This window comes from Rattus rattus, chromosome 8 (assembly GCF_011064425.1).
Source record: "Rattus rattus isolate New Zealand chromosome 8, Rrattus_CSIRO_v1, whole genome shotgun sequence".
In the NCBI taxonomy this organism is placed as follows: domain Eukaryota; kingdom Metazoa; phylum Chordata; class Mammalia; order Rodentia; family Muridae; genus Rattus; species Rattus rattus.
This window is the reverse complement of record NC_046161.1, coordinates 67,085,223-67,095,326: the sequence shown is the minus strand read 5'-3', so window position 1 is coordinate 67,095,326 and position 10,104 is coordinate 67,085,223. Positions and strand designations below refer to the sequence as shown.

Here is a 10,104-nt window from a genome sequence, read left to right as displayed (position 1 = left end):
CTTGCGCTCGCTAGGCAAGCGCTCTACTGCTGAGCTAAATCCCCAACCCTCAAAAATAATCTTTAAAGAAAAACAAGGAAGCAAATTGCAGAATGACCCGGTGTAGAAGAAATGGGTCCAGCGTAGGAGTCACAGGGTCCCAAAGAGGCTTTGAGCAGTCAGAACAGAGGGAAATCCCAGGAAACGGTCACTTCACAGTTACGAGGACTGAAAATAAGTGGGACTGTGATAAAGACAACTGGTAGAATAAACACACGAGGAACCTTCCAGGAGGGGCCTAGGAGATGCTCAGAAGGTAGCAGTGCTCGATGCTGCAGCCTGGCAACCTGAGTTTGAGTATCAATCCCTGTGGTGCTCAGAGAGAATGACTCCTGAAAGTTGTCCCCTGACCTCCACGATTGGAGTCAGAAGCAGATAGTGAATTTTTCAAATGTATTTATTTGTGCTTATGTCCAAGGCCCTGGAACTGGAGTTACGGATGTGCCAGGGAGCCGCCAGAGGAGTGAGCATTCGGAGCGTGCATTCTCTGCAGGAGCCGGTCTGTGCATGCCATGGCATGAGTGCAGGGGTCAGGGAACGACGTGTAGGAGTGAGCTCTCTCCTTCCACCATGTGTGTCCTATGGATTGAACTCATCCCTCAGGCTTGGTGGCAGGGACCTTTACCCACTGAGTCATCTTGCTGGCCTAGCAGTGAATAGCAGTTCTCTATCTGGCCATCAGAACGCTGGTTTCCAGCCATTGGACTAAGCTAATAAGCAGTGTAGGACATTATGCTTTTGGACCCAAATGTAAGCATCCTGAATCTTGAAAATACAGAAGAAAAAGTTAGATGAACAGTTAGAGAGGTGAGGGAACGAGTCAAAAGAAAAAAATATGGATGCTAACCAGGTAGTGATGGGGCACACCTTTAATCCCAACACTCAGGAGGCAGAGGCAGGCAGATCTCTGGGTTTGAGGCCAGCTTGGTCTACGGAGAGAGTTTAGGACAACCAGGATCACACAGAGAAACTCAGTCTTGAAAAACCAATAAATAAACAACTTTTGAAATTTGTGTGCCTGTGTCTACACAAATGAGCGCAGGTGCTCATGAAGGCAAGAGAGGTGCACCCAATGTTAGGGAGCTGGAGCTCTGGGGACTTTGTAGGACGGGGTCATGCCCTGCAAGAATAGCATTTGCTCATAAGTGCTACTGAGTTTTTCAAGAGGGCCAAGTTACACTTTAAAATGTACTCATTTTTCAACTCACTTCAAGGCCGGGTTGAGTTTTTATTGTTATATCTAATGAGATGGAGACAGTATATGTCCTATTCTCTCTGTGTGTGGGGGGAGCCGCACCTTAAGTGGGATTCGGCCTCACACACTAAGTGATGTTTTCAGAGCCCACAGAGAGCGTGGCGGATTCCTTTGATGAGTTTTTATCAATGTCAGCTGCAGAGGGGGGCTGTGGGCAACCAGGAAATGCCAGGGACACAGGATTGCTTTCTTTCTTGGATCTGCCTCTCAGGGCTCTGCAGGAAGCCAGATCTTACCGCCTAACCCATAAAATTTCTTGAGAAACATAAACAGCTTCTCCCTTCTTGAGGAGAGAAGGCTGGTGTAAGCCACAGTCAATAATCTGAGACAGACTCATTCAGAATAGTATTCAGGAGAAAGAGTGTGTAGGCAGGCCAGTACTTGTAATAAGGAGACAGCGGCTGTGCTGCAGAGAACTGTGTACACGTGTACACACACAGATATGAACACGCAGAGCATACGCACACATGTGTAAGCACATGTGTAAATGCACGAAACATGGACAAATGCATGCACAATGCACACACCTAGACACATGAGTATGCAAACACACACATATATATGCAAAACAGTACACACATGTATACTGCACAAAGTGCATGGGCACATGTACTCACACATTTGAGTGTGCATGCACACACACACACACACACACACACACACACACACCAACATACTAGAAATGGCAGGGAAAATGGATTTGTGCGCAGATAATGAAGAACCAAGAGGGTCAGAGCAAAGTTTCCTTCCCTCCCCCCTCTGCATAAGAGAATCATCCCCAAACTAAGTTACACTGGGGCATCCAAGGTCACCCAGCACTCAGACACACTAGATTTCTGAGCAGTTGTATTTTAACTATGGCGCCTGTCATAGCTTTACGATTCATGAAGGTTATATAAAAATTACAAATCCCGTAAGGTCTAGCTGTCCTTAGTTTATTTGTACTCTTGTCCTGAGGAGGAGAGAAGGGGACCTGACTGAAACTTCAGATAGAAGGGTGGTCTCCAGCCTCACCTACAGGTCAGGCATGGGGAGATTAAGGTGCTCGTACTAAGCCTCGATGGAGCTGGGAAGCTGGATACAACCTGAGTCCGGAGACCACCCAAAGAGACTGACCTCACTCCTAGACCTGCTTCTCATTTACCCAGTGGGTGAGCAATGGTGAGCCCTTGATGGCGCCTGGCTTACCTTTTTAACTTTCAGATGAGAAGGAGGATGTGTGCTTTTACCAACTTCTCTGGCATTCAACAGAATGAGACTATAAAAGGAAAAACATGTAAGACAATTAGATTGTCCAAATGTCAGTGATTCTCAAGCCTGTCCTAGCACTCTTGGCTGCATACACCGCCAGGGAAAACAACCTACGGTTAGAGGTCTCACAGATGAGCGCCATGAGTTTGAAACTCACTCGGGGGGGGGGGGGCTGAGTCACCCTCCCATCCTTAGGAGTATGCATGAGGTCTCTGTGTGTATGTACGTGGCCAGCTTAAAGGGCTAGGGGACCTGGATTCCACCAGCCCAAAACATTACCAAGCTGTCCCCACACAGCTGGCGGGGCATACTGAGGCTGAGTCAAAGGAAAATAGTTATTGTTACCCTGGCAGAGACTGTAGCCGCCAAGCAGCAACATTTCTTATATTCGATTAGGGAAGCAACATCATTTCAAACCTCACATTTATAGCTGTCCTTTACAGTGTCAGCCCATTTGCTCTCTGCACCCGTGCCCGCGAAGACTAAGCATCTTTTGGGTAATTCAATCCTCAGGAGCCGTTTGTGGTGTGGAATTGTGAAATACTTCTCCTCAGAAGCCCTAAGGGAGGAGAGATCTCAAACAGATGACGCAGTCCAGCGGCTTGTGCTGTGTGGAGAACACACTGGAGACCTCAACCTCTGTCTTGGCTGTGTCTCCTGGCCCGAGACTGCCTTCTGGAGCCGAGAGAGAGTGGGCAGGCTACAGTATGGCTCCCACAGGCCTTGGGGGCTCTCTTCCAACTCAGAACAAAAGTCTCTTTTCTAACACTGGAACCCACTCTGGAATAGTAGTCATGGATATTTGGGGCCAGGAATCTTTTTTCCTTTGGCTTATAATTTCTTTTCTTTCCCTTTCTGACAGGGTCTCACATAGTCGAAGCTGATATGAATTCAGCATGTTGTTGAGGGTGATCTTGAACTCCTGGTCTGCCTTCCCCTACCATTAGAGTGCTAGAATTACAGATTTGAATCACCATACCCAGGTGAGGTGGAAGCCAGGCCCTGGTGCATGTGAGGTGAGCTCTCTCTCTCTACCGACCGAGTTTTGTCTTCATTTCTGGTGCTTTATTTCAGTGTGAAAATAAAAGGCCTTCTTTTCTATTCATGTCAGCTATCAGCAAATAGATGGAAGTGTACACCCTAACGCTCATATCTTACCCTTCTGAGGCATTCACATTTGTATGGTTACCCTAACTCATTTCTGGGTTCTACTTCCTCAAGGTTATCAGAGCATCTCACTGTGCTCTCTGCCTGGGCCACTTGGCCTGGTTGATTTCTCTATCTACCTTGTCACCTCATGGAAGTACTAGGGCTGTGTCTGAGTAGCCCTCCCCAAATTCTTAGGCAGCAGCAGCCTTCCAGCCCTACATGTTAACATGAGGAAGAGAGATTGCCTTTACCTGGGAAGCTCAGGCCCAGGGGTGCCAGGGTGGGGTTCAGACCTATGCCAGGTGGCTCAGGCCTTGAGCAGGGAGCTCAAACACCCTCAGAGGGAGTGCTGGAGCACAGTTACGACTGTGAGTCCCAGCCATCAGTAGACATCAGGCTGTCCATATATACATGTGTGCATGGAGGATGTCTATTGTTACAGATCCTAGAATACCCAATAAAGGGGAGATGGCCTAAAATCTGGTCAGGTGCTTTAATTCTGGTCGGGTGTGAACGCTCACTTCCCCCTCCTTCCACCCTCTGAGGCTAGGTCTATTATGTAGCTCTAGCTGGTATGGAACTCACAGAGATTTGTCAGCCTCTGCCTTTCTAAGTGCTGGGATTAAAGGCTTATGCCACTATGCCTGGCCCAGTAACCTTATTTATTTATTTTCTTTTACTTTTTCAAAAAACGATTTATTTATTATATATAAGGACACTGTAGATGTGTTCAGACACACCAGAAGAGGGCATCAGATCCCATTGCAGATGGTTGTGAGCCACCATGTGGTTGCCAGGAATTGAAATCAGGACCTCTGGAAGAGCAGTCAGCTGACCCATCTCTCCACATACACACCCAGGTTTTCTTTCTTTCTTTTTTTTTTTTCAGAGCTGGGGACCAAACCCAGGGCCTTGCGCTTGCTAGGCAAGTGCTCTACCGCTGAGCTAAATCCCCAACCCCTAGGTTTTCTTTCTTAATGAGAACATCTCATGCTCAGGTATCCCAGACTGGTCTCGAATTCCCTATGTAGCCAAGGATGACCTTAAGTTTTGATCCTCCTGCCTCTGCCTTCCAAGTGCTGGGATTACAAGGGTATTATTACCACACTTGTTTATGGAGTACTGGGTTCAAGCCCAGGGCTTTGAGCAAGCTTAGTCAAGCACTCTACCGAATGAGCTGTCTCCAGCCCTGATTCCTGACTCTCTGATGCTGGCGACTTTGTACAGATGTGTTATATTCAATAGGATAGCATTTAAGTGTTGATTGGGGAAGATTCTAAATGTAGCTGGCTTTGTATTTAAAAAATTAATTCTCTAAACTAGTAGCATCCATGAGATCCCAAGTTTGATTCCTAGCACACCATAAACCAGGCGTGTTGACTCACGCCCAGAATCTCAGGACTTGAGATGTAGAAGCAGGAGATCACAGACTGGGCTATCCTGTGCTATACAACAAATCTGAGGCCAGCCTGGACTAGATGAAACCATCTCTTTCTTTCTTTTCTCTCTCTCTCTCTCTCTCTCTCTCTCTCTCTCTCTCTCTCTCTCTTTCTTTTCTTTCTTTCTTTCTCTCTCTCTCTTTCTTTCTTTCTTTTCTCTCTCTCTCTCTTTCTTTCCTTCCTTTCTTTCTTTCTTTCTTTCTTTCTTTCTTTCTTTCTTTCTTTCTTTCTTTCTTTCTTTCTTTCTTTCTTTCTTTCTTTCTAGACATGTTTTCTCTTCTGTCCTGGAACTTGCTCTGTAAGACTGTTCTCTAACTGAACAGCTAAATGAGACCTCTTTTTTAAGGGAAAAAAAAAGCCTGTGGTGGTAGTGGTGGTGGTGGTGGCGGTGGCGGTGAAGGAGGAAGAGAGGAGGAGGAGGAGGAGGAGGAGGAGGAGGAGGAGGAGGAGGAGGAGGAGGAGGAGTTCCCATCTATAGAGTGAGTTCCAGGACAGCCAGGGCTACACAGGGAAACCCTGTTTTTAAAAAACAAAAAGAAAATAAGGGCTAGAGAGAGATGGCTCAGCGGTTAAGAGCACTGACTGCTCTACCAGAGGTCCTGAGTTCAATTCCCAGCAACCACATGGTGGCTCACAACCATCTGCAATGGGACCTGATGCCCTCTTCTGGTGTGTCTGAAGACAGCTACAGTGTACTCATTTACATAAAGTAAATAAATAAATGTTAGAGAGAGAGAGAGAGAGAGAGAGAGAGAGAGAGAGAGAACCTGGAAAGTAGTGGCACATACATTTAATCCCAGCATGCAGGACGCAGAGGCAGTGGATCTCTGTGAGCTCCAAGCCAGCCTGGTTTACAGAGTGACTTCCAGGATAGCCAGGGCTACACAGAGAAACCCTGTCTCAAAAAAGGAAACAGAATATAAAACTATTTAGAGCAAGGAAAAAAGGGATGAAGAGAATGTGAGAGAGAAGAATGCAGACAAGCTAAGGCTCAGCTTGGCCCCTGTCTCCTGCTGGTTCCTTCTGTCTAACTTGGGATATCTGCACATCTCACCTGCCTGACAGGAAGTTCTGACTCCATACCTGCTGCCCTTAGGTACTAAGAGTCTCCTAAACGGCGAACCGGCAGCTCAGGCGCCAGCTCTCGCCATGGCTGTCGACCGTGTGGGGCGCAAGGGATGCTGTTTCCCCAATCGTCTGCTTCTACTTTTCCACACCAAGATAATCCCTGCTCCTCCCCCACCGTGAGTAACTCATAATTATCTGCGAGGAAGCCCTTGTTTTACTTCCCAGGCCACACGCACAGCTGAGAGTGAGTGAGCTGATTCCAGTTCAAAGCCTCCAGCTGGACCCACTTCCCAGCCAGTGCTCCATCTGCAGCCCATTAGCCCTCGGTCTGGTCGCATCTTGTTATTATCCTCATAGCCAAAAAAACAAATAGATGTCTCTCCCACAGCCTGTGCCTTCCCCTGCATGTCAGAGGTTTGCTCCCAGTGACCCCTGCTACCCCAGTCCCCAGGAGCTCCTGCCTCAAACAGTGGCTTTCTCCAGTCTGTTTGTCGCAGCCCTTAGTTTCTTGCTCTTTCAGATACACAATCTCATTCCTGTTCACCTCACAGCTGTGCTGAGCATGCCATCAGCATAGCTACTGTGGTGTCCTCAGCTCAGTGGTGTCCTCTGTCTCTCTGTCTCTCTGTCTGTCTCTGTATCTCTGTCTCTCTCTGTCTCTGTCTTTCTCTGTCTCTCTGTGTCTGTCTCTGTGTCTCGCTCTGTATCTCTGTCTCTGTGTTTCTGTCTCTGTCTCTGTGTCTCTGTGTCTGTCTCTCTGTATCTGTCTCTCTCTGTGTCTCTGTCTCTCTCTCTCTCTCTCTCTCTCTCTCTCTCTCTCTCTCTCTCTCTCTCTCTCAGAATTGCATGTTTCCCTGAGTAGACTTGCTATAGAGCCAAAGATCTTCAACTTTTGAAGCCCCTGCCTCTCCCTCACCACACCCAGCTGATATGGTACTGAGGACAGAACCCAGGATTCCCTTCATGACAAGCAAGCACCTCATCAGCTGAGCCACAACCCCAGCCCTAGAGGGGCTTTCCTCACACCCCTCCTCCTCTCAAGCAGGCACTTGGGCAGATGCTAGCATGAGTTGAGTTTTTAAACTCTTCCCCGCTGTGGTGGTTTCAGTAAGAATGGCCCCTGTATAACTCATATATTTGAGTATGGCCCCGTTAGAGGACCTGTGTCATGGAGTGGACTTTGAGGTTTCAAAAGCCCATGTCAGGTCCAGTCTCTGCCTTCTGTCCCTCTGTCTGTCTGTCTGTCTCCTTGCAGATCAGGCTGTAGGTCTCAGCTACTTCCCCAGCATGTCTCCTGTCTGCTGTCATGCTCTCTGACACGATGACGACGGACTAAGTCCTGAAACTGTAAGCAGCCCCTAATCAAATGCTTCCTTTGTAAAGAGGTGCTGTGATCTTGGTGTCTCTTCACGGCAATACAACAGTGACCAAGACACCTCCATAAGCCGCATCAGCCCGACACCCAAGTCGTCAACAGTGAAGTGAAGCGAAAGTGCTTCTGGGAAACAGAGCATCCTCTTTAACCAGAGATCTAAGGGTAAGCTCGGCAGTCGCAGAACATGGCAGCCGACAGGGTGAAGCTTAGTTCTCAGCATTGGCAGTCGACTTCTCACTTGCTTGGATGAGGCTATGGGGAAGACATGGCATACATATCTATTGGGTAGGGCTGCAGTGTGGGGGTAAACCCTCGCACAGGTCTTGGTACAGCTCCCCCTTTCTCCCTAAGGCCACCTACCTCAGGAATGCCTAGGCGAGTAATTAGAATTCTTTTTCTGTTGGTTTCAAGGCAGGGGCTTATGTAGCTCAGGATGCCCTAGAACTCCCTATGTAGTTGAAGAAAAGCTTAAGTTCCCTCACTTCCAGCATCCGCCTCCCAGTGCTGGGCTTAGAGATGTGCAGTTATACCAGCTTTCCGACTAGAGGTTTTGACACTACACCCCCAAGTCCCTTTCCACACCATTCCCGGCTCGCAATGGAGCAGGCAAGCAAAACAAACTCCTGGACAAGCACAGATTATTCCAGGCCTGGGACCGACTGTCTGCCCAGGACTTTCTCTTTTCTTTTCTCACAATTCTTTTGAAGAGGTAGATGACCTCTTCACATATCACCGACTCCTCCTGACTGAAAAACCAAACACTGCCTACAGACTCGCAAGCGTGTCCCCATTGCAAAGCAGCACTGAGAAAGCAAGCCCAGCTGGTGCTCTGCCATCATCACTGAGGGTGTGGTTAATCCGCTGGAGGTTGGACATGAGAGAGCTCACGGTCGTTGGCCTGGGAGAATATTTATGCTGCTCTTGGACTGGTGCCCAGGGACAGAATATTAACAAAGTCGTTTGTCTGGACTGTGCTTTCAAGTCTAGCATCAGCGAAAACCCTGTTTATTTAAACAAAGATTAGCGTAGTTTGGGGTGCCCATCGCCTCACATAGTTTGAATGACTTTTCTGGACATTCCCCTGTGTAAAATGTACTTGTTTTGGGACTGGAGAGATGCCTTAGAGGCTGAGTGTTTACTGCTCTTGTAAAAGACCCAGGTTTGGCTCCCAGAACCCACATAAAACAACTCGTAGACATCTGTAACTTCAATCCCAGGAGATCTGATGTGCCCTCCCAGCCTCTGTGGGCACTGCAGACAGGTGGTGCACGTAAGTAGACTAACTCACATATATTCTAAAAATATTCTTGTTAAAGAGAATCTATTTTCAGGAACACCTAGGATTTGCCTTGATAATTATTTTTCCACAGAAGTTAAATTATGGTCCAAATAAGGAACTAAACAGTGCTGCTGTACCCGCAGCTGTGTATTTGGTCTCTGGTGAACTCCACTAGGAAGGAATGGCTACCCCACAGCCACTTGATTGCAGAGGAGGGTCCACCTATGCCAGAGAAGGGAGCCCGCCACTGCCCTTCTGGGAGATGAAACAGGGCTAACAAGTGCAGGGTAAACAGCTAGCAACTGGCTGGGAGTGGCTCTCCTCCGTTCTTGACTTAGACCAACTAATCCCACAAAGAAAACCAACCTTCCTTGAGTAAGGTGACAACTCTGGCCTTTCGTTTCTCTGCAGGACAAGGAAACATGTAAGGAGTATTGAATCGCTTGGGGCTAATTTACCCTCCATGCTATTGAGAATAAACATCAGAGGGCTTACCTGAGAGCATATAGTGCTGAGATGCACTGGTCGGTGTTTCTGTCCGTTTATGCAGCCTTGGGTTGACAAAGAATAGAAAACCACAGTGCGTGGCCCTCCTTAGGGTTTCTCTCGCTGTGATGAAACACTATGACCAAAGCAACATGGCGAGTGTTTGTTTGGCTTTCTCTTCTATATTACTGTTCATCCCTGAAGGAAGTCATGTCAGAAACTTAAACAGGTCAGGAACCTGGAGCCAAGAGCTGATGCAGAGGCCATGGAGCATGGATACTTACTTGTTCCTCATGGCTTGCTCAACCTCCTTTCTTAAAGAGTTCAGGAACATCTGTCCAGGGACGGCCCCACCCACAATGGGGTGGGCCCTTGGACTCTCCCCCATCAATCAATAATTAAGAAAATGCCCTTCAAGCTTGCCTACACTTGATCTTATGGAGGCACTGTCTCAACTGAGGCCCCTCTACTAGATTCCAGCGTGTTCCAAGTTGACATAAAACTACACAGAACCCTGCATGTCACAGGATCAGACACCTTGGTGTTTTCAGAATAGAATCTCCGGTCCTTCTCTTCATACCCTTTAAATTGTGGGGAGGCAGATTTTCCTAGGAGCAATCTAGAAAAGAGTGCTGGTCAGGCATGCCTGTGGTCTGTGAAGAAAGATCTTACTCCCATGACCGTGCTGTGCAAATGGCTTCGCCGATCTGCCAAGGGAGGGCACCCATGTGGGCCACATCTTCTCAAGTAAGCGGTGACCGAG

The 10,104-nt window shown here is 47.9% G+C and overlaps 1 long non-coding RNA gene across 1 annotated transcript; it reads right to left on the bottom strand.

Moving 5' to 3' along the window:
- Positions 1-1,361: 1,361 nt before the first annotated feature.
- LOC116906971 lies at positions 1,362-9,636 on the bottom strand. Its single transcript, XR_004388791.1, has 3 exons — positions 9,626-9,636; positions 2,483-2,552; positions 1,362-1,442 (listed from the first exon to the last, which is right to left on the bottom strand). It is a non-coding gene; the product is annotated as an uncharacterized LOC116906971 (long non-coding RNA).
- Positions 9,637-10,104: the final 468 nt, after the last annotated feature.